This window comes from Coturnix japonica, chromosome 6 (genome assembly GCF_001577835.2).
Source record: "Coturnix japonica isolate 7356 chromosome 6, Coturnix japonica 2.1, whole genome shotgun sequence".
NCBI lineage: Eukaryota > Metazoa > Chordata > Aves > Galliformes > Phasianidae > Coturnix > Coturnix japonica.
In genome coordinates, this window is record NC_029521.1 from 26,644,119 (window position 1) to 26,671,240 (window position 27,122).

General features: G+C 41.1%; 1 long non-coding RNA gene across 1 annotated transcript in view; it reads right to left on the reverse strand.

The window, feature by feature from the left end:
• Positions 1–20,956, reverse strand: part of LOC107316203 — a 44,636-nt gene extending 23,680 nt beyond the window's left edge. The window contains exons 1-2 of the long non-coding RNA XR_001556230.1: positions 20,497–20,956; positions 17,581–17,689 (exon numbers count right to left, since the gene is read on the reverse strand). This is a non-coding gene — a long non-coding RNA (uncharacterized LOC107316203). The remainder of the gene's footprint in view (positions 1–17,580; positions 17,690–20,496) is intronic.
• Between the last annotated feature and the right edge of the window lie 6,166 nt (positions 20,957–27,122).

Below are 27,122 nucleotides of genomic sequence, written 5' to 3' on the forward strand. Positions count from 1 at the left end.
TACTAGCTCAGAGACAGGACATTGTTAGTTCTCCTCTTTATATTTGAAAAACCAAATCTGCCCCTCCTGCCAGCACTGAAAACCCCTGGGGAAAGAAAAACACTTTCTGACCTTCGAGGTATTTTCTGGATGAAGTGGATCCTTTATTTTTCATCAGAGGCTGCAGAACAAAGCTGGTAGTGATCAGTCTTTATGAACTGAAAAGATATTGGAAACCAATGTAACTCAGCATTCACTGTGCAATTCCCCCAGAGATGAATTCCCTCCATTTTACTTTCCTGGTTTTGTTTCTCTCTTCTGTGGCTGTATTGTCCACCCTCTATACTTACTCCAGTGCTGAGCGAGTGAGCATTGAGGTCCGAGCTGATAAACAGCAAATGAATTCCCCTGCTGAACTCAGATGCTCTTTTTGTACTTTAATTGACTTCTTAGGTCAAGGAAGACTTTATAGGTCACTTTTTCCTTATCTGTGGAGTAACAGTGCATACATGGAATGAAGACATTTATATCCAGCTCCAGGAACAGCATATCCAGCTCCGGGAACAGCATGCTAGCTAAATTTATATTTCCAGGCATTTGTGCCAGACTCATCACCATGGTACCTTCAGCAGAAAGAATTAACAGTGGCCTTTTGATGCAGAACCCATTTGGTAGTCTTCACCCCACTACTGGGGGCCAGGAAATGCAGGGAACCTCTGATGTTGCTCTTGCACTATTTGGGAAGGAGCAGAAATGTTAGTCCTGTTAATCATTTCGTATTTGTTGCATCGTAGTATGCTCTGGTATGTTAAGTGCTTTAGCTCTCCTTCCAGATTAAGCTTTGTGGATTATTAATCATCCCTACTTTCAAACACGTAAATCAAGATAACAATAAAGACAGAGGAGGAGAAGCAGCAATGCTGTTAACCCTTCCAGCCCAGAGGATGCCGTCCATTCTGCCTGCTAGATTACCCAGTCTCAGCAAGAGTCCTGGGATGTCCATGTGCCAGTCACCTCTACTTTTGGTACCCAAGCCCAGTCATGCAGTGATCCTACATCCATCAGTTTGGGGTTGCAGGCCAGACCAAGGGAATGTGCCAGGCAGCTACAATGAGGTTGGCAGGATATCGTATCCTAATTCATAATTGGTATGAGGGCCTTCAACAAAAGCATTACAATGCTGCAGAGATAGCAAAAGAGAAAAGGAAGAGACATTGTGCATTAAAAAAAAAAAAAGAGAGAGAGAGAGAGATTTTTGAAACCATAGAAATTGGGTTAATTTAACAAAGATTCTCTGATTACCGATGTTAATGCTTTCAAATTAAAAAAGAGTCCATCCTGTACTCCTCCCAAATTATACTGGCCTTTTCTTGGCTCAAACAGTGTTTCTGAACTGGGGAAGGCCTTTAGCTGGACTAAATATTCTGGGATAATCAAACTTCTACAAGACTGCCAGGTTGTATTTAGCCTTCCAAGGCTGGAGTAGGGCTGTGTGTAAGCCAAGCCCACAGGCTAGACAGATTTCTAGTCTACAGGAAGCCTTTCAAACCGTACAGACCTTCATCAGTGCCAGAAATCTAGGTTGATTTCAGGCTCAGCTAATGAAGTTTTCAAAAACCAGAGCAAATCACTGTTCAGGTTGTTCTTTCTTTCAAAGCTGAGGCAAACTCTGTAACTCAGGAATCACATTAAGAGAGGGGGCTGGTGAAAATTTAGGCTAGATTGACAGCAGAAACATCTGCTGATACAAGGCTTTAACTGAGGCCTCACTTTTGGCAGGTCCGTGCACAGGCAGGAGGTTTGCTCATGCCTGCAGCCCTGGCTGGGAGGACAGAAGGAGGTGATGCTGCTCAGAGCAGAAGGCAGCGTCTGCCACAGAACAACCACAGTACATGTGGTAGTAGTACTTAACCCAACAGATGGACCGTTTTGAAATGAAATATAGCACAAAATGACATATTATTGCTACTTGTCATGACTTCTTTTCATGCTTTATGCCGTGGCACAGATTAACATTTTGGTGAGCTTTTTCTGTTGTGCTACAAGGTTTAGAGTTAATAACAATAAATCTGCTTTTTATATTGCTAGTCATCCCTAATGCTCCAAAGGCCTCACAGCAAAGCAGAACAGATGAAATCCTAATCACAGTGATGATGATTGAGGATTGTAGCTGCAGTTTTTCTAAGTACTGATTTGGTTTCAGGTTTAGCTGTATCCTAACTAAGTGATTATCCTAACTTATAAGTGACCACAAAATGCAGATCTTAAACATCCTGGCAGCCAGATCCTCATGCAAATCAACACAGTCTCATTTCTATCTTCTGGGCTGCAGCCCAAAAGAAAGCTTTCATGTCAGTGGAGTCACAACATTTTACAGCAGCAGAAACCATTATATTTAAGAGTTTGCAGCACCAGAGTGGGTCTTAAATATTGAATACTTCATCCTGCAATGGGCTAAAAGGATTCCCATGTCCTTGGAGCAGCAGGCATTTAGTGCATCTCTGGAGAAACAAGGTCCTTCGCATAGTCATTTTCTGTTATCATCTGAGCATGGCTCTGTACATACTGTAGTACGTGCTGTCATGGTGGGTGAAACTCATCCTTATGAAGACAGCTTGCATAGAGCATGTCCTCATTCAAAGCTCACTTCAGCCTTTGAAGTGAATACAAGTGAATTTATCCAAGAGAAAAACCTCATCCTCTCCAAATGATCATTCTTGCAGCCCTGAAGCTGAAAAACCTATGCACAGAACCACAGCATAGAAGTACATTCAAAATCTCTACAGATATGACAGGGTCAATGTAATGCCCCTGCTAAAAATTTGATTAACAGTTACAGAAAGCAGCTTTAACACTTCTAGGGGGAAAAGTATATCTAATTCCCTTCTGTGCTAAGACTCAGTAAGTCCAGCATAAGTTATCTTTAAAAGCACCATATCTTAAGAGACATAGTAACCAATCTTATCTGGATAACTTATTTAGGTATTTATACATAGCTAGTAAAATCAAGGGGCTTGTAAGTGAATGAACCTAGAACACAAATTTAAATAAATAAAATTTTAAATTTTTAAATAAATGTAAGGTGCTACAAAAACTCACTATCTCACTTAGCTGTGCTGAAACCACAGGATGGTTCAGCGCTGTGTATTTAGGTCACACTTCAGGCAGCCTTGTAAGGAGGAAAGTGAATGCAGGCTCTCAGCAAAGCTTACATAGATCATTGTCTCAGGGAACCTACTCTAAGGCAGAAATAATCTAAGGATTATGCCAGAAAGCAAGTAGCTCTATGTCAGAGTAACCCATCTGAACCCATAAGAGCCATCACTGTTCCAGAGTAACTCAGGCAGTCCATTTGCCCACACAAATGCAGCAGCGATGGTTTGTCTTGCAGAACAAGAATGCCTTTTCCTAGAGCAAAGAAGGGATAGTAAGGGTCTGTTGCCTGACTGAAGCTCTGGTTGTAGCAGCAACGTCCTGTTTGTGACCAGAACTTCCAAGGGCTCTTCTAAAACACCATCACTGACAGAGGGTTAAACTTATCTTTCTGCGGCATTGGTGTCCGTGGCTTTACTCTCACAGAATGAGCAGATATCAGCCTATTTTTGTTTTTCATCTTTTTCTCAGTTGTCATCTCTTATTTTTTTCTAATCTACCTAAGAGTAAATATTGCCAGAAGCAAGACTCGCCTTAGAACAGCTCCTGAATCATCTATCTCCTTTTTTCAAAGAGCATTTGAATTAGACTGAGAAAGTCACCCTGTAGTCATACAAGCTATATATTGAGCATACTCATTTGATTACAATCTCTTTGGTTTTCTAGACTAACATTTAAATGGAAAAAGACATTCAAAATGAACTAATATTAGCTATAGACCTTGCAGGCAGAACACTTGAGCAAAAAACTTAGCATACTGCAATATGAAAGAGGAGAAAAAAATCCATAGTGTTTGATGCAGATTGTAAGAAAGAAAGAATAAAAAAACCCGCTGAAGACATTGAATCCAGCCCTTGGATGCTGCTCTATAGGCACATTCTTAAGCAGAGAGCAGTAGTCACTTATATTTTCCACATTGAAATTGAAAATGCACACGTAATATGGTGGATTGAAGCTTTGTGAAATATTACTTTATTTGCTTTTGCAGGTAGTTAAATTGAAGCACAAGTTACATTCCCTCTCATCCTCAAATTTAAAAGGTAATAAATCACTTTGGAGTTTTCAATTTCTTTTCCTTCACAAGATTTAAATTGACTGCCTGAATCCCCCCCACAAACTTTATTTTTATGAATAAAGGAGAATCAATTTATAAGGCCATTGCCCACAGAACTGCCCTTTAGCTTCAGGTCTCCTTCCCAGGCTGGGGGACAGGGCTGGCTGTGCTCTGTGTGTGGAGGTACAGCCCAGCTTGGAGTGAAAGCTGCAGGCTGGGCTGGCTGACAGGCCCATGACACCCACAGTCCTGATACTTCACTGTGGTCACTGTAAGAAACAGCATCACACATAGTTTCACTGGTGATGCTTCCTGCAGCACACTGAAAAAATGTGGTGTTTATCAGCAACCCCAGCCTTCCCTGCACACACTACAAGGAGCAAACCTGTAGTCAGGTCAACAAACTGCATCTAAAGAGACTGCAAGTTGACTCCACAGTGACCATCTGAGGGACGTGAACATCCACAAGTCTATGGGTCCCAATGAGATGCATCCCAGAGTCCTAAGAGAATTAGCTGATATAGTCACCAAGTCATTCTTAGTGATTTTTGTAAAGTTGTGGCATTCAGGTGAACTCCCTATTTACTGGAAGAAAGGCAATATCACACTCATTTTTAAGAAGAGTAGAAAGGATGACCCTGAGAACTACTGACCTGTTAGCCTCACCTCTGTGCCAGAGAAGATCATGGAACAGATCCTTCTGGATGCTTCACTACGGCACATGGAAGACAGGAAGGTGATACAGGAGAAACAGCACGGCTTCAACAAGGGCAAATCCTGCTTGACCAGTTTAGTTGCCTTTTATGATAGTGTCATTGTGTCAATGGATGAAGGAAGAGTCACTGGTATCATCTATCTGGACTTCAGTAAAGCGTTTGACACAGTACCCCACAACATCCTTCTCTCCAAATTGGAAAGATATGGATTTGATGAGTGGATTGTTCAATGGATAAAGAACTGGCTGCAGGATGAAGCTCAGAGAGTGATGTTTGATTTTTCCAGGAATAGTGGTCATTTCTTCAGCAAAGCCCAATTGCCATTCATAGCACACATTCCTTTCAGCCTCATCAGCCATCCCATGCACAGTGCAAAGTGCAAGCGTGCTTACTGTCAATTGACAGGAAGAAAAATGCTATCACTAGGCCAGTGCCTGTTGTGGCAGATTTGCAAAATGGAAATCTTCAAAGCCTTACAAGGTAAGGTCTGGCAGCATGGCTAGTCCTGCAAATAACTTGCACACCTCCAAAGGGAGGCCCACCTCTTCAGAAAGATACCACGATAAGTCAAATAACCAGGCAGCTGAGGTTGACGTGCACAAGCAACAGGGTGCGTGGCTGAGAAGTGCCAGGCAGCAGAAAGCATGTCCTCCCAAAACTCACTGCATTTCTCCATGGCTAACAGAGGACACCAGAGCTTCCCGGCTCATTCACTTACAAATTTCCTTAAAAGGTGAAGGAAGCTGTGAGAGAAGTGATACACCCTGCAAAAATGCAGCCACTTCGCTATGTTTCATGAACAGAAAGCCTGTGATCCCAGCCTTATCCTCACTTAATGCCTAGTGACGTCCTATCAAGTGTTTCCTCTTTATTAAATTCAACTGTGAATAAAATTAGCAAAGAAATACGGGTTTTAATTAATGTTTGCCTTGACCGTAAATGAAACAGATCTTTAATTTTTTTTACTGTATTTTACTAATCAGATGCATTCAATATCTTGGATGCCAGTAAATTAATTCTGGACTAATGAAGTTAAAGGAGGTCATTTGTTAAAGAAAACTGATTACACATCGGGATCTCCTGGGGACCTAAATGAGAAAATCACTATAATGAAAAAATATTTTAAATGATGTAGGTCAACCAAGTAGATCATTAAGAATAAAGGGGGGCTGAAAATATTAATGACAGCATGACAGGAAAATGCCAAGAGGGAAGTGGGCTGACATAAGTAGGCAGAAAGACACAGTGCGAGGTTGTTGGGTTTTTTTCTTGTAATAATTGAAACACTGTAATTTCATCATCTTGCCTCAAATTAGTCACCTGTGCCCAGACATTTCAATGACAACATAACAGCAGTGCACTAATATGTGTTATGTATATTGAGTTATTAATGTAGGTTGAGTTACTTGTGTAGACCGTAAACATGTTTCCTAGTATAAATCACAGTGGCACCTAAGGACTCCAGCAAAAATACGGGATTGTTGTATGAGATAGAAGAAAAATATAAAAAGGGGAGTTTCAGTTTCAATAAGCAAACAGCAGCCAGGGGATGAGGGCTTACATAGCAGGTGCAGCAAGCTTTTACACTTATGCTTAAAGTACAGCTAGCCAGAGCAATGGGAACAGCACAGCACTCCATCCACCATTCATTTTGGACCTGTTGTCCACAATAAATAAAGCACTGGCACATCTGTTTGTAAAAGTTCCCAGAAAGCAGTGAATTCAAAGGAAGGAAGTAACCAAAATCCATCCTAGATCCTTTAAGTCCACTTTGAAGGATTTCTTTGCTAAATCAGACATGGAACAATAAACTAGATCTACAGAGCAGATGCAAACTACTTAAATGCATACAACCATCAGTTCTATCACAAGGAGCTGTAATTAGGCTTGAGGAGCCAGTACCTCAGGCAGAGCCTGGAAGGACGATCAACAGATTACAGCTTGGAAAACTCACAGAACTGGAAGGCAATGAAGCCGAATTCATCAGAGCATTTACACAAAACTCAGCCCCTCATTTAAGGGAGCATTTGATGAAATTCCAGGAAAGAAGATTGGGATGAATCTTACCATGGGAGAAAGCAATCATATTAATTATTGAGGATTCTTATTATTTATTTCTTCTTTTAACTGCAGGCATTAAAATCAGTGGTAACATGCTGATGATGAGATGGAGACTGCTTTTCTCAAGGTAAGCATTTCAACCTCTTAGCTACCAGTTGTTTAATTGCCATCTTCAGAGGAGCAGTAACAGCAATTGATTTGTGTTCATTAAACTCTGTCTTAGAACTGAGAAATAACCTCCATGTAACAATGTAAAGACAGCATTAGACAGAGTTAAATAACTACCTTAGTTAATATTATGATGTTCTGACTTCAAAGTAAGCAAATTTGATATTGAATCAAAACCCATAATTCCTTTAAGAGCTCCTTCATTAAGTAAATATTCTACAAGGATAGAATTAGCCAGGACTGTTTGTCTCTTTGTAACTGCTCCTTCAATTAAAGTATTCTGACAATCCTCAGATAAGAAGCCCCAACAGTTATAATGCAAACATTGTAAGACCCAACTTTCATTTCAGAATAAGCATATTACATATAAATACTGAGGCAGCAGGTGATCATGCAAATAATATGGAGTTATCAAATATCTGACAGACATGAAATAAGTCGAGATGTTAGTTCAGTACAAACAAGGGGAAAATAAAATTACAGTTCCTGAAGAGCAATAGGGTAGTGACACATCACACTCACTTTGAGAATAGAGATGTCTTTACGGTTCCAAAAGGAAAGCCAGAGACTGAACAAAATGTGTTAACAGAACAGGCTTGTACTGGATCATTTGAAAATCCAATATGAATTCCCAAGTTTTTTAGAAGAAAGCTGCTACAAGTGGCTGTGAGCCTTTAGGCACTGTTCACCACTGGGAGAACTTTGCAAAGTCCCTCAGAAGAAGGATGCAGAATGCTTCTCAACATGAAATACTGCCACCTCAGAGCTCAGGGCAGCCCAGCATGATGAAAAATAGGGAGACAATTGAAATTATATATGAAATAAAGATGTACCAATCTCTTCTGCTGCATACGCAAACTGAAATGAACTTTGCCACAGGAATGCTTTCAACTGCTCATGTTCATACATAACACAAAAGCATTAAAAAGCCATTTAAAGCATTCTGTTATTATGGTAGCACAGGGCACACAGACTCAACCTCCCTGCATGTGTTGATATTCCTGTAAATCAGTGTTACAGGATGGAGCTGCTGAGTGGCTTAGTGCTCAGGAAGAAAGTGATCTCTTTGGACTAGCAAAAGGAAAAATGCAACAGCAAGCAGACAGTATGTGCTGCTCCAGCTACTGACCTTCATTTCCAGCTACTGATCACATCATTCATTTATCCAGCAACCATATAAAAATGATACAAAGCATTATAACAGAAAACTAATTGCACAGAATACAGAGCGCACAACAGGGCAGCATCCTTCACCTTTATGTGTACAATAACAAAGCTCACAGAAGGCTTATGAGCTCCAAGGGACAGAAGGATTAGTAGACTACTTAAGGGCTAGCTCTCACAGGCAAAAAATGTAAGACCTTCCACTACAGTTGTAAACTAACCAAATATGAGTTAATACAGTAGGTGATAGGGAGGAGCTTTTATTCCTACATGGAAGCAGAAGGCAGGTTTAAGGCAGTGCTGTGCCCATGATGTCACTGTCAGCCAGCAAGGACACGAGACGTAGCTACTGCAATACCCCTTGTGCTGTGTGCATGCAGTATGAGTTCAGTAATAACAGGAAATAATAAACAAGCATGTTTCTGAAGAAGCCACCTGACAATGGCTGTCGAAGGATCCCTCACCACCATTTAACCCAAGACCTGCTTGTAAAGTTTGTTTCTAATTTCTTGGTCAAAAAGGAAGTGCAAAAGATTTATTACTAAGAGACAGCCAATAAATTCCTTCTTGTATTTACTGTTAGCTATGCTTACAGGCTTTGAGCCCCACTGAGACTTGGCAGGTCTTTATTTTCAGTTACTACTATGATGCATTAGAATGTAAGTGAGTTGAAGGATTGTCAAAACAAACACCTCTGCCTCATGTCCAAACACGGTACAACATTGTACTGCAAGAAGTTAAAGTAAGGCTGATAGAATCAGTCATTCTAACCATTGTTTTCAACAGTTGCTACTGTAGGAGAGTAACTAAAGCATGGGGTTTTGCACAGTCTTAACATATCACATTCTCGTGGCTGTGAAAGAAGCGTGGCTCAAGCTGAAGCAATATACCTCATATTAATCTAATCTTGGTGTAATTAGAAGATAGCTGCCAAATATAAAACATACGCTTTGTCCAAAACTTCAGTGTAAATTCATGTGTGTATACACGTATTGAATTATTAAATTTGGAAACACATAGCAACATCTACAATCACAGAATCACAGAATCACAGAATTACCCGGGTTGGAAGGGACCTCAAGGATCATGTAGTTCCAACCCCCCTGCCTAGCAGGGCCACCAAACATACGCCTTTAATATACATACAATAATACATACTGCTGCTAATATAATACATAAGAAGCTATAAAGCCTCTTTTAATCAAAAAAGATCCTTTTAAGTGTGTACCTGATTTTAGTGACGTTACTGTTAATGCAGCTGATGAAATATTAAGTGAGCAATTACTGTGTGTGCTCTATAAATGGCTTTCCATCCATTCAGGCTATATAGAAAGCCACACCAAAATTAGAGGGAAGATATTTTTCTCAGAAGTTTTTTTTATCTCAGAGAGTTTCTCAAGATGATGCTGAAATCATTTCACCAGATGAGAGCCTCAAAAAAAGGCCTCATCCATTAAAACAAGCAAACAAACCAACCAGACCAGAAGAGGCAAATCAACAGAGCTCTCAGTCTCCATCTTGAAGGAGAACAGGGCAGCCACATCCCAGCTCCACACCTCGGGCTCCCAGCTGGCACACATCAAGTCACTCACAAAAGAGAGTGAGATGGAGTCAGTCTCCTTAAGAAAGCCTGTTGCAGCCTCTGAAATGCAAAGCATGTATAAAGAGCACAGGACAAAGGTCATTTCATGCTCATTTTTCTAGGAAAACAGAGCATTCAAAAACGAGAGAGTCAGCCACATCCTGATCCTCAACACAGCTCATGCTACATACAGCATAAAAAGCCTCACTTTGCAGTCATCCTGCTTCCATCCTGCTCTTGAAACTGCAACCATAACCAGCATTGACTGCTAGTGCCTAATGGTCTGCTAGGGATATGCTACCATAACTCTGTTTGCGGAGGTGGGTGTCAGTAAAGCATTGTCACAAGCGTTTGGAGAGCTATATGATCTGCCAGCTACACACAGCTCCTAGTAAAACCAATACCCTAACAGAACCGAACTGCAGTTGCTTATGGAAGCAGAATACTGTGTCCCCTTGCTGCATGCACACACACTCCCTATAGTGCCCTGGTGCAGTGAATGGACACTGGCATAAGTAGGTAGGAGCCCCACCAAAGCAGTCTCACTGCAGGACATTTATAACCAGTGAAATCCCCTTTGTGATTAGCCCATTAGAAACCTGTCACATCACCACTGATTGCTGTAGTTATGGGCAATCTGCTCATTATTGAGACAACGTGCAAAAGGAAAAAAAAAAAAAGGAAAAAAGGCAGTTTACATCCTTTTATTGTCACAAGGACAAATGTTTCTTTGTAAGTATCACCCTCACTTTTGGACAGTACCAGCTGCTGCTGCAAACGGAGGGAGAAGTGCCTGCTCTGGAGTGTTGCTATTTGCTCTCCCCTTTATTCTTCTCTTAGAAAATGAAAGAAATTGGCTGCCAGATGGGTAAATCTTTAGCTCAGCGCTCACCCTCACTACCTTCAGAGCTGTGCCACAAACCCTCATTCTCCCTGGAGCTGAAGCTTTTACATCCCTGGCTCCTGAAACCCAATTTTGTTTCCAAAAGAGCATCATCAGTCCCTTTCTATTATACAGAAGCCTCTTCAGGAAAAGGCATAGCTGGAAGGATCCCAATAGCTGGTATTTATCCAGAAGACTGATGACTGTATGCAACATGGACCTCAAAAAATGATTAGTGCAGTAGAGACTGCTCCTGCTTTATAAAGGTGTGATATAAAGGAGGTCAGGCTAAATGCAGCCACCCCTTCTGAACTTAGATACTGTGAATCTACAAAAAGATCATCTATTTTATTCGGTGTCTCATAACAAATTGATTATGCTCACCCTTCCTCCTAGCACATCACTATCATTGACAGAGTCACAAAGTCATTCCGCTACATACAGAATGACAGATAATATGCTCAAAAGAAAAACACCCAAAATCCTACAGCATTTAAATCCTACTACCACAAGGCATGCAGATATTTTCATTTCAGGCTCAGATTGGGCTTTAACATTTGCTTCAAAGCAGATGTGTTTTTCCAAAAAGTGTTTAAAATTACCCAGCTGACAGCATTTGATTTCTGGTACATCGTATTATTTTCATGCAGATGAATTTCTACATTCAATAGCTTATTGTTCTGGATCTGGGAAAGAAAAGGTATTTTCCTTTGTTCACTTCCAAGCTTGGATCTGGGATTCTGAATGATAATCTAAATATTTAAACTATTTTGCGAGTCTTTAATCAAATCTGCTAAACAGGCTTTCTGGATGTGTTACGATATAAAATAAAATCCTTTGTGCTGTAATGGAAGAATTACTGACATTAAAGGTTTAAATCCTAAATATACCACAGAGCGTTCCTTTACACGTCAAGCAGAGTCTGAAGGGCTGCTATTTTTATCAGGTTTGCATTTCATAGATAAGCATTAAGCGCAGATTATGGGATTGGTTCTCACCAGGTTTCCCCATGCTAAAAAGGTAGGGCTTTTCAGAACGAGTAAAGCTAGGCACTTCTTAGCTACAAGTACCAAAGGTTTAACATGTCATTAACATATTTTTATACTCATGTCTCTGATTAGTCTTCCATGGTAGCAACTTTCCCTGTTGCTAGGACAGATTCGGTGGCAACCAGAGGAAAGGTCTATAGCAGCTGGAGGGACAATAGGCAGTCACAGAGGATGGGCATGATCTGCTGGCCATGGCAATGCAACACACAGCAAGAGCTGCCTGCAGGACTCCCTGCCCCACAGGACACAGCCCTGTGCATCCAAGCAGGGATGGGACAAAGGATCTGGCCCAACCTAACATCAGAGCGGACACTGAGGTTGTTGCATTAGGGTACAAGAAACAAATCTACCCATCAGAATATCTACAGTAAAACGGAGTTAGAAGCACTTTCTGGCAGTGTCCTGGAGTGAAGTGTAGCAGCAAATGCAGCTTGTGAAAATTAAAGGTGAGAGAATTACTCAGGGGCACAAGGCAGGGTTATTCAGTCTTTATTCATCTTGCTGCCTGCCTGGGATAATAAGAGAAGGGCGATAATGTGGGGAGCTAGGAAAGATGAATGTAGTAATTTGAAAATACTTTCAAGCATCTTTTTCATTCTTACCAGGAAATGGTTGTTGTGACAGTTTGAAGCTATTCAGGAGAAAAATACATTTAAATGAAAAGGAAGAAAAATGTTATTCACAAAGCTTTCTAAGGATTCAGGGATGAGCCACTGACCTGCTCAGAGAATAGACATCAGAAAATGAATAAAGAAAAGATGGGAAGAGAGGCAAGAGGGAAAAGATATAAAACCTCACTGAAGGATGGAGAGACAGGAATCTGGTATTATGAAAGGAGCTCTGAAGGCAAAAAGAGCAAGCCCAGAGGAAGCCACTGTCAAATGTTTAAGAACATTGAATAATAGACTGAAGGAGATCCCTGATAGACAGAAAAGGAAAAAAGTCTTCAGAGGCTCTTTTGGAAGCAGACATGGAATTAAAGGTGTGCATCTGTGCTGCAGAGGGGACAGGATTGTTGAATCTGCCAGTTATCTGCATTTTTAAGGTAGCAGTCCAATACTTGGCCGTAAACAATGTGGATTACTACAAGCATGACACCAGCAGGCTCATGTTCTCAGTGATCATTGTCAGAAAATCTCCCTTTGATACTGGCAGCTCACCTCCCATTAGAAGCAGTGGGAGTGCCAGCCTGTGGAGCCAGCTGAAGGCATTCCTATCGCTCTCTCACAGCTCTGCTCCTCATACCATGCACCAGCAGCCATAACTACACTCCCATGCAAGTAGCGTTTGTACTGGTGACACTGGGGCTGGTCTCTGAGGAAAAGATTTGATTATGGAGATGTGAGGGTACACCCATGACAAACTAAAAGGGAATTACTTTAAATACTTCTTCAAAGAGGCATGACAAAACTACTCTGAAAGTAAAGGTAAATGACTCAGTAGGGACAATGGTTGCTTGGTCTGATACAAAATCCTTCTCATTACAGAGGTGAATTCTCTCCAGGTGAGGGGAGGAGGCCTGTACCAAAGCAGCAGCTCCTAACTCTGCTGTGATGTTCTCAAATTCTAGCATTGCTGCATGCTTTTCTAGCAGCAACAAACACAAGTCAGCTCACCCGTGCTTCTTTCTGCACATGCAAAATAAACCTCATCAAATGCAAGGGGGCTAGCACTGGTTTGGAGCAGACACATGGCTTGAGCAAACATCAGAATCCATTACATTCAAAAGTACTGTTTGTCTCAGCTACTTGCATTTCTTGTACACACTTTTAAGAACCGATTCAATAATCAATCTCAATTGCTTAACAGTTCATACCATAAAGTCACAGCCAGAAAGATGTGTGTTGAATAGGAGGAGAGGCTCTTAGCCCCATGCAGCTGATTGCTCTCTAGCTTGAGGCCTGGCATCTTTATGAAACTCTAGCGAGCAAAGTGGCAGATGATATTGCTATTTTCCATGCAAACACATAATCCTGTTCTGAAGGCTACTAAGCTCTTTGCCACCAAAATCAGTGGAACTCCGGCTGTTTACATCAGATCTGTGAAAGGCTTTGAAGATGAAAAGAGCTGTGCAAGTGCTAAGTGCAGCTATTTTGGCAAGGAATCCAGACCAGAAACAGAGGCAGTTACACACAGACCCTATTGTTTTCTGTCAAAAGTCATCTTTATCAGCAAAAAGGCGGAAGCCAGTGAAACTCAGATCAAAAAAAATCTTTGGAGTTTCAACAGTCCTCTTCCTAGGACACTTTCAGAGGCACTGTCAGCAGAAGAGAACACTAAGGCATTCCTTTGTGTCCATTGTTAATCCTTTCTCATATCAACTTTAACTTTTTAAATAATAGTTTTTGTTTGTTCCAACATAGTTTTTGACTATGTTGGACATAGTCACTAAGCTAGGCCAGTATTTGGGGAACTTCCCAGCAAGTTGAGTTTATACAGGCGAACAGGAGGCTTAAAGTGAAAAGGCTTTTTGTAATAACAACACAAGGTAAGCAAACAAAAATAGATACTGGAAAGAGTATCACAAAAACCCAAAGCACAGCAGATGAAAGAGCTCTGGAGAAGACTCCTGGCACAAATACCAGAGCAGGTGCAAAGTTCTTTGTTTTTTCTTTGTGTTATGTTCATTGCTCTGTTGATTTTTCCTTTCTCTCCGGAAAAAGAAGTCAAAACCTAAAGGTCTTGGAAGAAAATTTGAAAGGGAAACAGGTGGGTAAACTGGCACTGGAAATGTATGCTACCAGTAAGGAATCCACAGCAAAGGTGCTGTAAGAACTAATCCATCAATAAATGTAAATAAAAGCAGAGTTAAGAATGAGAAGTAAGGCAGATACTGGGGGAAAATAAATGAAACACCTGCAGTTGAACAGGCTGCGTTTAGGGCAGTACTCCAAAAAAACATATCAGTATATACCGTCAAGCCAGATCTCAGAAAATTCTGCACAGACCCAGCTGAACCTGCTATAATAATTTCACAAAATTTGAGCAGATTCTGACAGCAGCACACAGTGTTATGGTGAATTCTGCAAACATGTGACATCCCCAGCGATGGATCAGGCTGACAGAAAACATCTACAGCAAGTCAGTGCATGCAGTGACAGCAAACGAGGTGATGATGAAGTGGTTAAGTGTGACTGCTGAAGTCAGACAACGAGACATGCTATGCCCAGATTTATTTCTCCTTGTCCCTGAAACTGCTTGGCTTTAGCCTAATAACGGCTGTAGTTTGGAAGGAAGATAGAAGAGTAAATGAGCTGTATGAGTTGTGTTGATAGATAAGTAAACATGACCTCATAGCGTAAATTATAGAAACAGCTGAAAAAGGAGATAAGAACAAGAAAGTTAATCTGGAAATTTTCAGAGGACAATAAAAGCTGTAGGTCCAAATATCCCCAAACCCTGCAGACTCTGAGGACTCCAGGTCGAGAGTGGGAAGTGTGAAGATACTGGAAAGAGAAGGATTATACCCATTGCTACTGACCACAGGTGAATCAAAAACATTACAAGATCTATATGTTTAGATCTATTAAAAAAATTATAATTGAAGAAACTCAGTTGGCTGGAATTACGAGAGAAGCAAGTAAAGAAAAGTCACTGACTGCAGAAATGACTTCAACTAAATGGTAATGTATCATATGGAATAAAAAGTCTGGTAACACAGATGCCTTATTTCATTTCTGTTGTTGCTATTGTGTTAACAGACGCACTTCATATCCAGGTCTGTGGAGCAGAGGTACACAAACCAGCTCAGCAGCATCTGCCCTGAGCTTGCCAGTGTATAAAATAAAATGCAGTGTCACGGAGCCATGGACTTGAGCCAATGCACCCTGGGGCCAGGAAGGCTCAGCTCACTCCTGCAGGTCTCTGCAAAGCCCAGGCTCCAAAGAGGAGCACAGAGAATCTGCTGTTCTGAGAGAGCTGAACACATTAATCATTCATGGATTCAGACTATTGCCCAGAAGAAAAACAGCCCCTGTGCATTTACAAAGTCTTTTCATCATTTCCCATCTTATACTTGATCACCTTATGTAGTAGGTCAGGAAAATTTCACTAAATTCTCCTGACAGCAGGAGACTGAGGCATTCAGTATAGACCTCAGCAGCTGCTAGAAGCATGGATTCAGATTTTCTAAGACTAGCTTCCTATTCTTGATGTGTCTTTGCAGTGTTCAGAAAGCATTCAAGGACAGACAGGAGATCTACTTGCTAAGGAAACAATCAGTAGACAAGAGCAGCACGGTCCTCTCATCCACTTCATCCCCACACGCATTTTGCAGGCTGCTCAGAAGGGAAACAGTGCCTAATAGCTTCCTGCTGTATCTTTCTCTTAGATCTCCATATCACAAAGGCAGAAAGGGACGCCCTGATCCCCCTCATCACAGAATAATCCAGGTAGGAAAAGATCTTCAAGATCATCAAATCCAGCCATCAACCTGACCTACCAAGTCCTGTCACTAAACCACATCCCTTAGAGCCACATCCATGCCTCTTAAATACCTCCAGGGATGGCAATTCCATTACTGCCCTGGGCTGCCCATTCCAGTTCCTTACCATGAAGAAATTCTTCCTAATGTCTGCTCTAAACCTCCCCTGATACAGCTTGAGAACGTTTCTTCCCATCCTATCACTTGTCACCCTAGGAAACAGACCAACACCTCCTTGTTGCAATCTCCTTTCTAACAGCACTTGATAAAAAACAGAAAATACATGGAGGAAGAGTAGAGTAAACTTTAAAGCATACACTCACTGCTATTGTGAATTTCCAAATACTATGTGAGTCACTTACTGAGGATATTTCTACATCCTTATGTTTTTTAGCTCAAATACTGTAATTAAACTACCTCAGTGACTGACTGGAAAAGGCTTCACTATTGCAGTAGCTAACTCTGAAGATGAATCACTCTGCCATTGTTCACTGCAGGTGGTTCATAAGAGAAGTCACCCAATTGCCTTTTAGGAGAAGGTGGTTACTAGGAGAAAAGAAATAACTTTGCAATGTTTATCTAAGCAGAAGATACAACCCCAACTATTGTCTGTTCTCAAAAGAAAAAATACACTGAGAAGACAGCTTTTAAAAGGAAGAGAAAGAGAGACTGCAAAGAGTGATTAAATCCTGAGGTTTTAAGTATGTTTTGTTTTACAAAAAGAGACAAAAAACTCAGCAGTCCATCACTGGTATCTTCTGAAGACAGACCTCACGTTGTTTATAGAAAGATTTTTCTCAAGGTGAAAGACTGGAGAATACATCATGCATAATCAAAGACATGGCCCCTGTAATCTAATGTGCCCTAAGATGGATAAATATAAAAGTATGATGCAAAACTAGGCGTTCAACTTTATCAAATATTTCTGGGTGAGGTTTTGAAGAGGGTTTCACTTGCAGGTCATCAGCAAAAGCAGCGTGATTTTGATGCAGTTCAGCAACCAGACTGTTAAGATCTTTTGTAATCCAAGCCAAGTTAACCCAAAAAACATTGCTGAGTATGGAGGACCTTTAAAATGCTGTTAGGGGTTCAGAACACTTCTCTTATTTACCTTCAACAGAGAAACACTGCCCCTTTACTGGGAGCCAAACAGCAACCCAAGCAGAAAGTATGAGTTAAGTGGGGAGCAGCACAGAACTCAGGGCTCAACCAGCATGAATGAGATCTAACAAATTCTGTGACAGGTAAGATATGTGGGCTTTTTTCTTTTTGCTTCACCAGAGGAAAAAAGACAGTCCTTAGTGTTCTAATCTCTTACCCGTGTTTGATCTCACGTAACAGTACTTACCACTGCTCTTTCTTTTTCCTACTTCCTACAGAGTACTCGTATGATTAAACCAGAGTAAGAACAAGTCACATCCAAAAGAAATTCCTTAAAAAGGCAAAAATTAACCACCCTGGAAAAACAACAAGAGAGGAATGTGAGTAACACAGCATTTCCTGTGGCCTGTGTGCTTATACTATAATGGCCAAGTGGCTTACTTGTCTCTACCCGTTACAAAAGGGATTCTTTGCATTTTCACGTGGCTCTGCTGTACAACCAACCACACAGTTTCACTACTTTGTCCTAGCTATTTTGGTGCTTAGACACTCAAATCCTTTCCCCTTTCCCCTCCCCCAGTAAGTAAATTTTCCAGGCTAAAGTTCAAAGAAAATTCCAATGTGATTATATAAACACACGCATACTGTAGATTGACATCACACAATGCCATTCTTTGTTGCTGGATTTTTTTGTCTTCTAATTTGCAGCAACTTCTGTATGCCTGGCTTGCTTCCCTAAAATAGTAACTTATTACACCCTACTGAATAAGATAGAGCTGTATTTATTCCTCTGGCAGTTTGGATTTTGTAGGGGGAAAAATGCTTATGATTTAATTCATAAAAATGGACTTAGGAAAGAAAAACAAGAGTAACAGATCTTATGAATCTCCCTGTTTATTAATGCATGTGATTAGTGGAGTGGTGAGAAAGCAGGTTGATATGTTTCAGTCCATCATGACTGTGAAATTGAACTGTAAATGGTACCTAGTTCAGTCAAGTGAAACAGACACCATGCAGCGAGTTAATGGAAATGTGGAGAGCTTTTCTTTTTAACAAAGTACTCGAGCAATTATCCCAGCACACCCACAGCGAAATGAGATAAAGTTAGTCCGTGCATTACAAAGGCTGTTAACTGCAAAATAAATTTACTGACAGCCATTTGGAACCTTGAGTTCATTGTTTCGTTTCCTGCACCTAATAGCTCAAAACGAATAAAAGTGAACAGACAGCACTTTGTGGGGTGGGAGAGCAGCAGCTTGGGATTCTTCTTCTTCCCTGTGGGCAGGGAACTGCTCTGGGTACTACTGTAGGTACTGCTTAACCCAGAACACAGACAAGTAGTTCAAGTGATGAACTTTGCTTCTGTACTAACCTGAGGAATTGGTGTGGTTCTCAGAGCAATCTGAAGTGGCCTTGTTCTGCCACTCAGACTATGGAGGCATTGAGTGCTTCTGACAGCCCTGCTCCTGTTTTGCACAGAGTGCCTTTGTATTGACATTAACCTTTTATAGTCATAGCAAAAAGACACATTTTAGTTTCCAGCCAAGCTCCTCTTTCCCATCACTTTGTTGGCTTCCTGTACCACCAAGGAGGAAGGTCACATTTGAGGTGTTAGCTGCTCCAGAGACAAATGAATGGCAAGTCCCACCTGCCTTCCAGAACCTGACCTCTCCTGTGTATTTAACACAGATCTCCTTCCTCCAGCTCCACCTGCTCACTCAGTGCGATCATTCCAGTGTATCCACTGGTAAAAACTGGTCCTTTGTGGTAGAACTCAGACCACATTCATGGTCAGCCAGAAAGAATGTGTGCAGTACCAGGGCCTCAAAAACAGCCCAAGTGGAGCTGTGCTGGGATAAACCCAGAGGAGGAGCTGATAGATGAACGATAATAAAAATGTTCTGAAAAAGCAAACAACTTCACTATCAGCTTCTGTCTTCTGGAGGCATCACCACAGTATTTTGCTATTTGTCTCAGCTACTCACCTCTGAAGACACCCCTCCCTTCATTTCAGGGAGGTAGGACTTGGAGATCTGCATCTTTTGGCCTTACAGTTGTTATTTGTAGCTGTCAGTCAGACAACAAAAATGGAAATCTATGTAACCAACTCTCTCCCCCTTCACAGACCCATCACTGTCACTCACTCGCTTTTGACTTTTACTCAACATAATAAAGAGTTATTTTATTTCTCCTATCTTATATGAGAATCCTGTGCAGCCATGGTACAGCTGCATCACAAACATACTCACCAGCCCCTCCGTAACCTTACAACAATCCCAGCAAACAAAATCCTGATAACTCCAGGAATTACTCTGATTTCTGCCCTCCCAAGCAGATTCTTACTGCAGACAAAGGATGTTGTAACTTGCAGAAAGAGTTAGACATGGAACCAGCCTGAACCATAGGTAAGTGGCTGTTCTGTGCTACCCAAACCTGCTAGTGCATGTGGACTGACTCCTCTCTCCGCCTTGCAGCACTTCCATTTCTTTGCATGTCTGTCAGATTCTTTCCGTGTTGCTTTTCCTTTGCTGTTCAACGTAGCAAGATGCCAGCTTTCTATTTTTTTTGCACTGTGTGCACTCTAGATCTAACATTCCGCTTGAGATGCTATCAAGTAGCCAAATGTGACACGTTTTCAAGGTTGGCCTCAAGGTAGCTGACCAAGGGAGTGAGCTTTTCAATCACAATCAGATACCAATCAAACAAAAATAGATGAGGGCTGACAGTGGGCTTGCATGATTATACTGCCTATTTCCAGCTGCTTCAGGTCAGGATGTTTTTATCAACCAAGCCTTCAGCTCACATCACCAGTATGCAAAGGAGGCAGGAGAAGTGGTTGTACAAAAGTAGAATATTTTGTGATTTATAGCTGAAGGAAAACAAAGGCCATAGTTATCCTGATTTATTAGATGTAATTGTGCCCCTAGCATCATCGTAAGGCAAAGCAAGTCCCAGAGATAAAATCAGCCTGGGGGAGGAGTGGGGCCCAACAGCTGTGAGTGCATCATTTCAAGAAGCAACTTTCCTCTCTCCTCTTGCATTAACATGACATCAAAATTGTTGTAAACCCGCAGCTACCCAAACAGCATTCGTTGTGTTCTCGTGCACAGCACAAAGTTCACGACTGACTTCAAAGGAACAGAAAGATACAGAGAAATTTTACCTTTAATTTGTTGCGCTGATATAGATCAGGGAGATTTGTAGGCTTTGATCTTCCCTTATTTAATTAAAGTCAGATGAGGCCCAGTTGTAGCATGAAGTTTCAGTTTCAGCAGGGGACTCTGTGGCCCAGCAGAGTTTTCACCCGTCTTTCATCTCCTCCGATTAAAGCTCCCCATCCTAACCCAGCTGATGTCAAATAATTCCAATTTGATCCTAGTGAAGAACAGCCTTTTTATTTGTGACTGGGACTTCCTGTGAATATCACAAAGGCATCTCACATGGAGGTGACGCACTATTGTTTGCTGTATCTGCTTCAAAATGCATTTAAAAGGAAACAGACCTTGGCCGCTCTGCAAGTACAGACCAGAACTAAAGTCCTTTAAATGCAGGGAAGCTGCCATACATCTTGAATCGAGGTCTAGCATAGGCTCCAGTTTTTCACTGACTTTATTGCTAATTTCTGCACCTGTAAGAAATCAAAACAATGATTTTGAGCATAGCTGGCCTAAGCTGTCAGATTAAGACTATTATTAAATAATTGTGCACAGTTTTCATAAAATCATCATTTCACCTGAATGGGTTAAAGATGATTCTAAAACTGCCTCTTCTCCAAAACATTATCTCCTCAAGTTATGTCTTCTTTCCTGCTTTATCTCATTTTCCTCAGAGAAAGCTTGATTTCCACAGTGACAGCTACTATAGCCCACAAAGCATCACACCTGATTACAAAACAGTATTTCCACCTCTGAAATGAGCCACCACCAATCCATAGGTCATGAGCAAAGTTCTGAATCTACAAAGAGCTCTGCAGGAGCAGCCCTCATATTCTGGCTGCTGGTGCTCCCATAGAAGGCATCAAAATAACCTTTTTTTGAAGTAAGAGGGTCTGAACTACCCCACATCAGTAAAGGTCTGTGTACATGCTGCCTTGACTATAGGGATTTGGACCTGAGCTTGCCACTTCTTTCTTCCAAGGGAATGACCTTTGTGGCTCTTCAAAGCGTATCACTGGTAGGTGAATGTCACCCATCTATCTTTGCCTGATTAAACTCTGTTTTGCTACATTTGATACAACTGTAAGTGTGCACCATGCTGATCAGGCATACCTTTTGTACAAAATGTCATGTGTGTTTATTATTAGATTAAGCTGCAGCAGGTTTAATTTTAGAACTTTTTTATTCAAGTGGTACAATAAAGATTGAATGTTAGGCGTTATTAAAGATGCAGATGTGGATATATTGAATTACAAACCTCATTAAGTGCAATGTCCTAGACAGGCTTATAAGATAAGCTACAAAGGACTTCCTTACTTCATACTAAAGTCATTAAAATATTAGAAGGTAAATCTAATCATAAAAATATTATGATAGAATGAATCTGATACTCTAAAAACCTTATTACAAAAGACTATATTTCTTTCATGTATAATTACTTCCCTCTCAACCTAGATTGCCGGATTTGATATTAAAAGGAAGTGTTCTTCCTCTTTTGACTGCATGTAAAAAGCAAACACAATGGGAGCCAATTTTTAGCTACAGCTTTTGGCATTTGAGTCTTAAATGATCATCCTCCTCCTCATTGTCACGTATTTAGTTCTCATCAACACTGAAGTTATCCACTGAAAATGATCTGTAGTAGCGCAGCCATCTCCACTTGCATGGATGAGTGGCTCAGATACAGCTATCACAGGAAATTTGTGAAGAGGTTTTGGAATGTCTGAGGTGGCTAAATTTAGAGATGAGACCAACAACACAGAGCATAGCAGAGACTCATGGAAAAAAATACAGACTCATTGAGTGTTCTCTGCTCTCCTCATTAAACTCCTTTAACATCAGTAAATTGCTACACTCTTCTTTTTATAGAAGAGAATTGGTAGAATTTAAGAGTATTTTCTATAGGTAAATTACGTGAACTAAATGAAATGCAGTGGATTTGACTCATAAGAGTCAATACCTGTCAATGACTCAAGGCATTTGATGTCAAAAATGGCAAACCAAAAGAGTCTGTTTTACAAATAAATCTTTAAGACAGAGCTAGAACAATTATATATATATATGTTAAAGCAAACAGTTACATTCTAGTGTGCTGGAGTGTGAATACTACAGCTGTTATGAGAATCAGAAAATAAAGGATGAAGATATCTCACTCATAAAAGGAAAAGCAACCAGGAAAGCAAGACTTGTAGCAGAATACCCAAAACTTACTGTATTTTTGTCATAGAGAGTTACAAATTCTCTTGCTTCCTTTTAGCTGTTTTTCTGTGTGACAGACTAAACATTTTTAGGAACATTTCACCACAGAAGTTTTCTCTTATACCAGAACCAAGTTGTATTTAACACTTCTTTTGTTTAATCGGGCAGGATGAAACAACAGGATTTAAAGGGAAAAACAGATTACTGCTGAGGGTTTCTGTGAAATAGCATGGTTGGATATTTTTATCTTCATTTCCTTGTCTTTTGCAATTTTAATTTGGGAGAATGCATACACTGTGAGATGTTCAGTTAAATATTTCATTGTTAGTGCATGCTGCAGGAAGCAAAAAGAAAGATGTATTCTGAAGTTCAGCTCTATATTTGTTGGTGTGATTTGTTAGCGTAAACTGGGAAGGAAAAAAAAGATCGAGGCTCCTACTGAGACAAGAGGCTTTGGATGAAGACAAAAAGTAATAAAGCACCATCATGAATTCAGATTCTTCAGGCCAAGCTGCTAAATAAAATACACAAATGGGAGAGCCACTGCTTTGCCTTCTCTTCTGCACTGTAAACATAGTTCTGCAGACATGGATTCCTTCTGAAGCTGGAAGTAATAGCAGCTCCCACAACCTCTTTGAGCAAAACCAGCCACCATGATCACTACAATATGATGTCTCACACAGCCTGTACTTTTTAACACATGGACAATTGCAAGATGACTCACCATGCTTTTAAATGCAGCTTTGATCATTAAATGCTTTTCGAATTACTGAAGACTCTACTTCTGCTTTTCAGTTACAAAAATCATGAGAAAAGGATTTGAGGTTTCAGGTTAGAAGGTTCAACTTTACTTTTAAAATCCCAGCTTGATTCAATAACCATAACGTGCTGCAAACACCAGGACAAAACATAAGACAGGCCACTGCAGGCTTATTTCCTTAGCCTTGAACACCCTATGTTGGCATTTATTTCTACGTTGTCTACCATTTCCAGACAGGAATTTTTGGTGCTTTGGTAACTTGTCAAAGCAACACCTTAATTTCACTGTAATTGTCCTGCTTCTGGCACTAATTACTCATTACTCTTTTTGGATTATCCAGAAGCCATTACATTTTTATTCAGTGAGATGTTGCAGTCAATAGCTGAGGAAAGCACCACTAGATGGCTCGAGGGACAAGCTGGCTGCCTCTGCTTCTGCAGCCTCTGGGCAAGGCACATGGCACTGGGTGCAGCAAGCCATGGCCATGGAGGAGCCATTCAGGCAGCAGAAGGCAGCCTGGTCCTGTTGGGGTGGATGTCCCAGAAGTTGTAGGGAGAGGCAGGCACCCAGCTCAGAGCAAGTCAGCTAGTGGCCTTTAAATGAAAGGGGCATTTCCACAGGCAGCAGTCATTTGCAAACATGCTCCCATAAGAATTGTGGAGGCCTTTGCACCTGCAAATAACACTGTCCACCATGCCAAGTGGGCTAATCAGCAGCAACCTGCCTCATCTCTCTGCTGAGAACAAAAAAAAAGCACATTCGCAGCCACACTGCGCTTCTTATGATGCAAAAGGGCAGATTTTGCTTCATAAAGGGCCTGCCCTGTTCTTGCAAAGCCCCATTTCAGTGTGATGCATCAGCAGCCAACAGAGGAAAAGGATGATCCCTCACTGGCACACATACTTAGCTCAGAAATTCTCATTCTGGCTCTTTTTCCTTACATGGCTACACAAATCTCAAAGCAACTTGTCAGTGACTTTTAATTCAAACTGAAGATTAACATGGTTGGTAGTCATAATCACCAAATGTTTCCTTGGCGATGTAAATCCCTTTCCTGATGGAAACTGAGGACTGCCACAGTCCAGCTTGTGAGGACAGTTCCTCTGTGCACACTATGTGCAGAGAATGCATTTAAACATTAGCTTAATGGACTTCTAAGTCTCTCCGGTCAGCAGCCCCAGAGAGGTGCATCCAGCTGGCTGCTTCTAATAGTTAATTTGTTTCACAATTGAAGAGGGAATTTTTTCTCTTTAGCAAGCTCTTTAGCGGGACCATTTATCTCCTAACTAACATCAGATCTTTCCAACTTCCATCTGGGAACCAAAACTCAGTTCCTTATTGTACAGCTGAGTTTGTTTGCCAAGGGGAGTACAAAGATAGAGCAAGAAAATTGCAAATAATGTTGATAAAAGCAGTGAAAAAAATCACTCTTATCCAAGTGTTCCCCCTGTACAAGTTTACTATAGTACAGTCTTGTCTCTTTAACAGCACTTATTTCACCTTCTCCCGCTCTTTAGCAGCTCTCAGATGGAGACATGCTTGCTCTACTCACTTTCTTACAGGGGACGGTGGAAGTTGTAGCAGTTTTAATACTTAAATGAGTTTAACATGCCCAGTAAATAGTGATTTATAAGATAAAGAAATTTGGTCATCCATAACTGAGGTGTAGCAGCGCAGTAGCCAATTTATTTAGGTTATTTAGAAATAAAAAACGGGTCTGTCCACTTATTAACAGAAACTATCCAGCTGCCAAGTGAACTTTCAGGCAGCCAAAGGCTCATTGGTAGGAGCTTCCACAAATCTTGGTTTTGTCTGACTTCTCAGAATGAGGCAACATAATCAAGGGAAATTAAAATAGCCCTCTGTGAGACAGTCAGCAAAAAAAGATGGCCCAGCCTTCAATTAGTGTCATCACTAACAAGCCATGTGAAAGATAATATAACAGAACTTGGCTGATTTCCTGCCAAGTCTCCCAGACCTCACTTTGCTTTTCTGACTTTACATGTAGTATCATATTTAGCAGGACTAATGAGCCTGCACTCCTCTAATGGGCCCACTACAGCATGTGAGGTTTTTGTTTTCTTTTGCTGATGATCTCCTTTCCTCAAGAAATCGATGTTTTGAAAAAGACAAAAAATAAGGTCTTCGTAGCATTATCACTCCAAGGTCTCTGCTCTACCCTTACTTTTAGTGAACACAAATCATTTTTGTCTAGCAACTTTAAAGGAAGTGTGGGAAAACATTTCTTTCTGCAGGACTGCAAATGTTATTGCCCCCCTTTGCAAGGGCTCAGTGCAGCTCAATTTGTTGCTCTTAATTGGGGAAACTGATGGAAGGAAACAGAGAAATAGAATAGAAATAAAAGGAAAACATCAACAGAAAGCAAACGCTGCTTTCTAATGCAGAGTCTAAGTACAAGCCATCCTTTATCTGCACGGCATTCTCAGCATCACCTGTGAAAGCTCTGCTAGAGAGACTACAGATTGTAACAAACCACCCCCATAAGCAGAACTAATAGCAGCCCTGTATCCTGAAACCTGGAGCAAATGCAGCATGTGAGCCTAGGGCTGCTGAATGCATTTGGCCCTTAAGTCTCTTTCACATAAGGCATTTCATCTAGCAAGTTTTCCATTTCAGTGTTGGTGGCATTAGGGAATATGTTAGCAGTTTATCAGAATGCAGCTACCAAAAGCACAATATGCCCTTGTGTCAGAGATCAACAGCTTCATAGGTTGCATTAGGCAGCATATTGCCAGCAGGTGGAGAAGTGATTTTTCTCCTCTGCTCAGCACTGCTGGGAAAAATGTGGCATGGAGTGTGTTCTGCTGGGCTCCTCAGTGTTGGAGGAACACGGACATACAGTCCAAGAGCCATGAAGAAGATGAAGGAATTGGTGCATTTGTCATATGAGGTAGATAGAGGCTCTACAGCCCGGAGAAGAAAAGGCTAAGGAGATCTTATCACTGTGAGCAATTGCCAGTTCACTAGGTGACCTCCAGAGAAGCTTTGCAGCCTCAGCCATCCTATGGCTAATCACATCCAATGCAAATCACACACAGCTCTCAAACAGGCTGAGAACACCCCCATATCTATGTAGCAGTAGTCTGTGCTGTTGAAGAACCTGCAAGACAGCCAGAACTGGGACGCAGCAGGCACTGAGGCCGGCATATCTGGATTGCTTGGAATTCAGTGTAACATTCAGTCCATGTCCAATCTGACACAAGGCAATTAGGCTTCAGAGTTATTCCTGGCAGTGTCCCTTCTTGGAGAGCCCAGGGGCATGTTGTAAGTGTCTGACAGCCCTCGGTGACATGAAGAATTTGAAATAGGATTTACAGCTTCAATCAACTTGGCCACCCAAGCTCTGCACTTTTGCCTCCTGCCCAAACGAGTAATCAACAGCAAGAAGAGAACAGCATCACTTCGGGACACCACAAGATTCAACAAAGACAACAACTTCTGAGGTTTTCTTAGAACACTAGGTATAAACACTAGCATTAATAACATTCATTCTGAAAAGGCTGAGACATTAAGTGCTAAGCAGACAATGAGCTCCAATTGCAGCAATTACTGACTGACTACATAAAGTACCCGAGCTTTTGCTAACAGTGTCCTTGCTCCTTTCTCCCCCTCCTTTGTCCATTCTCCAACTGTTAGCTAAGACTTTTTAAGCAA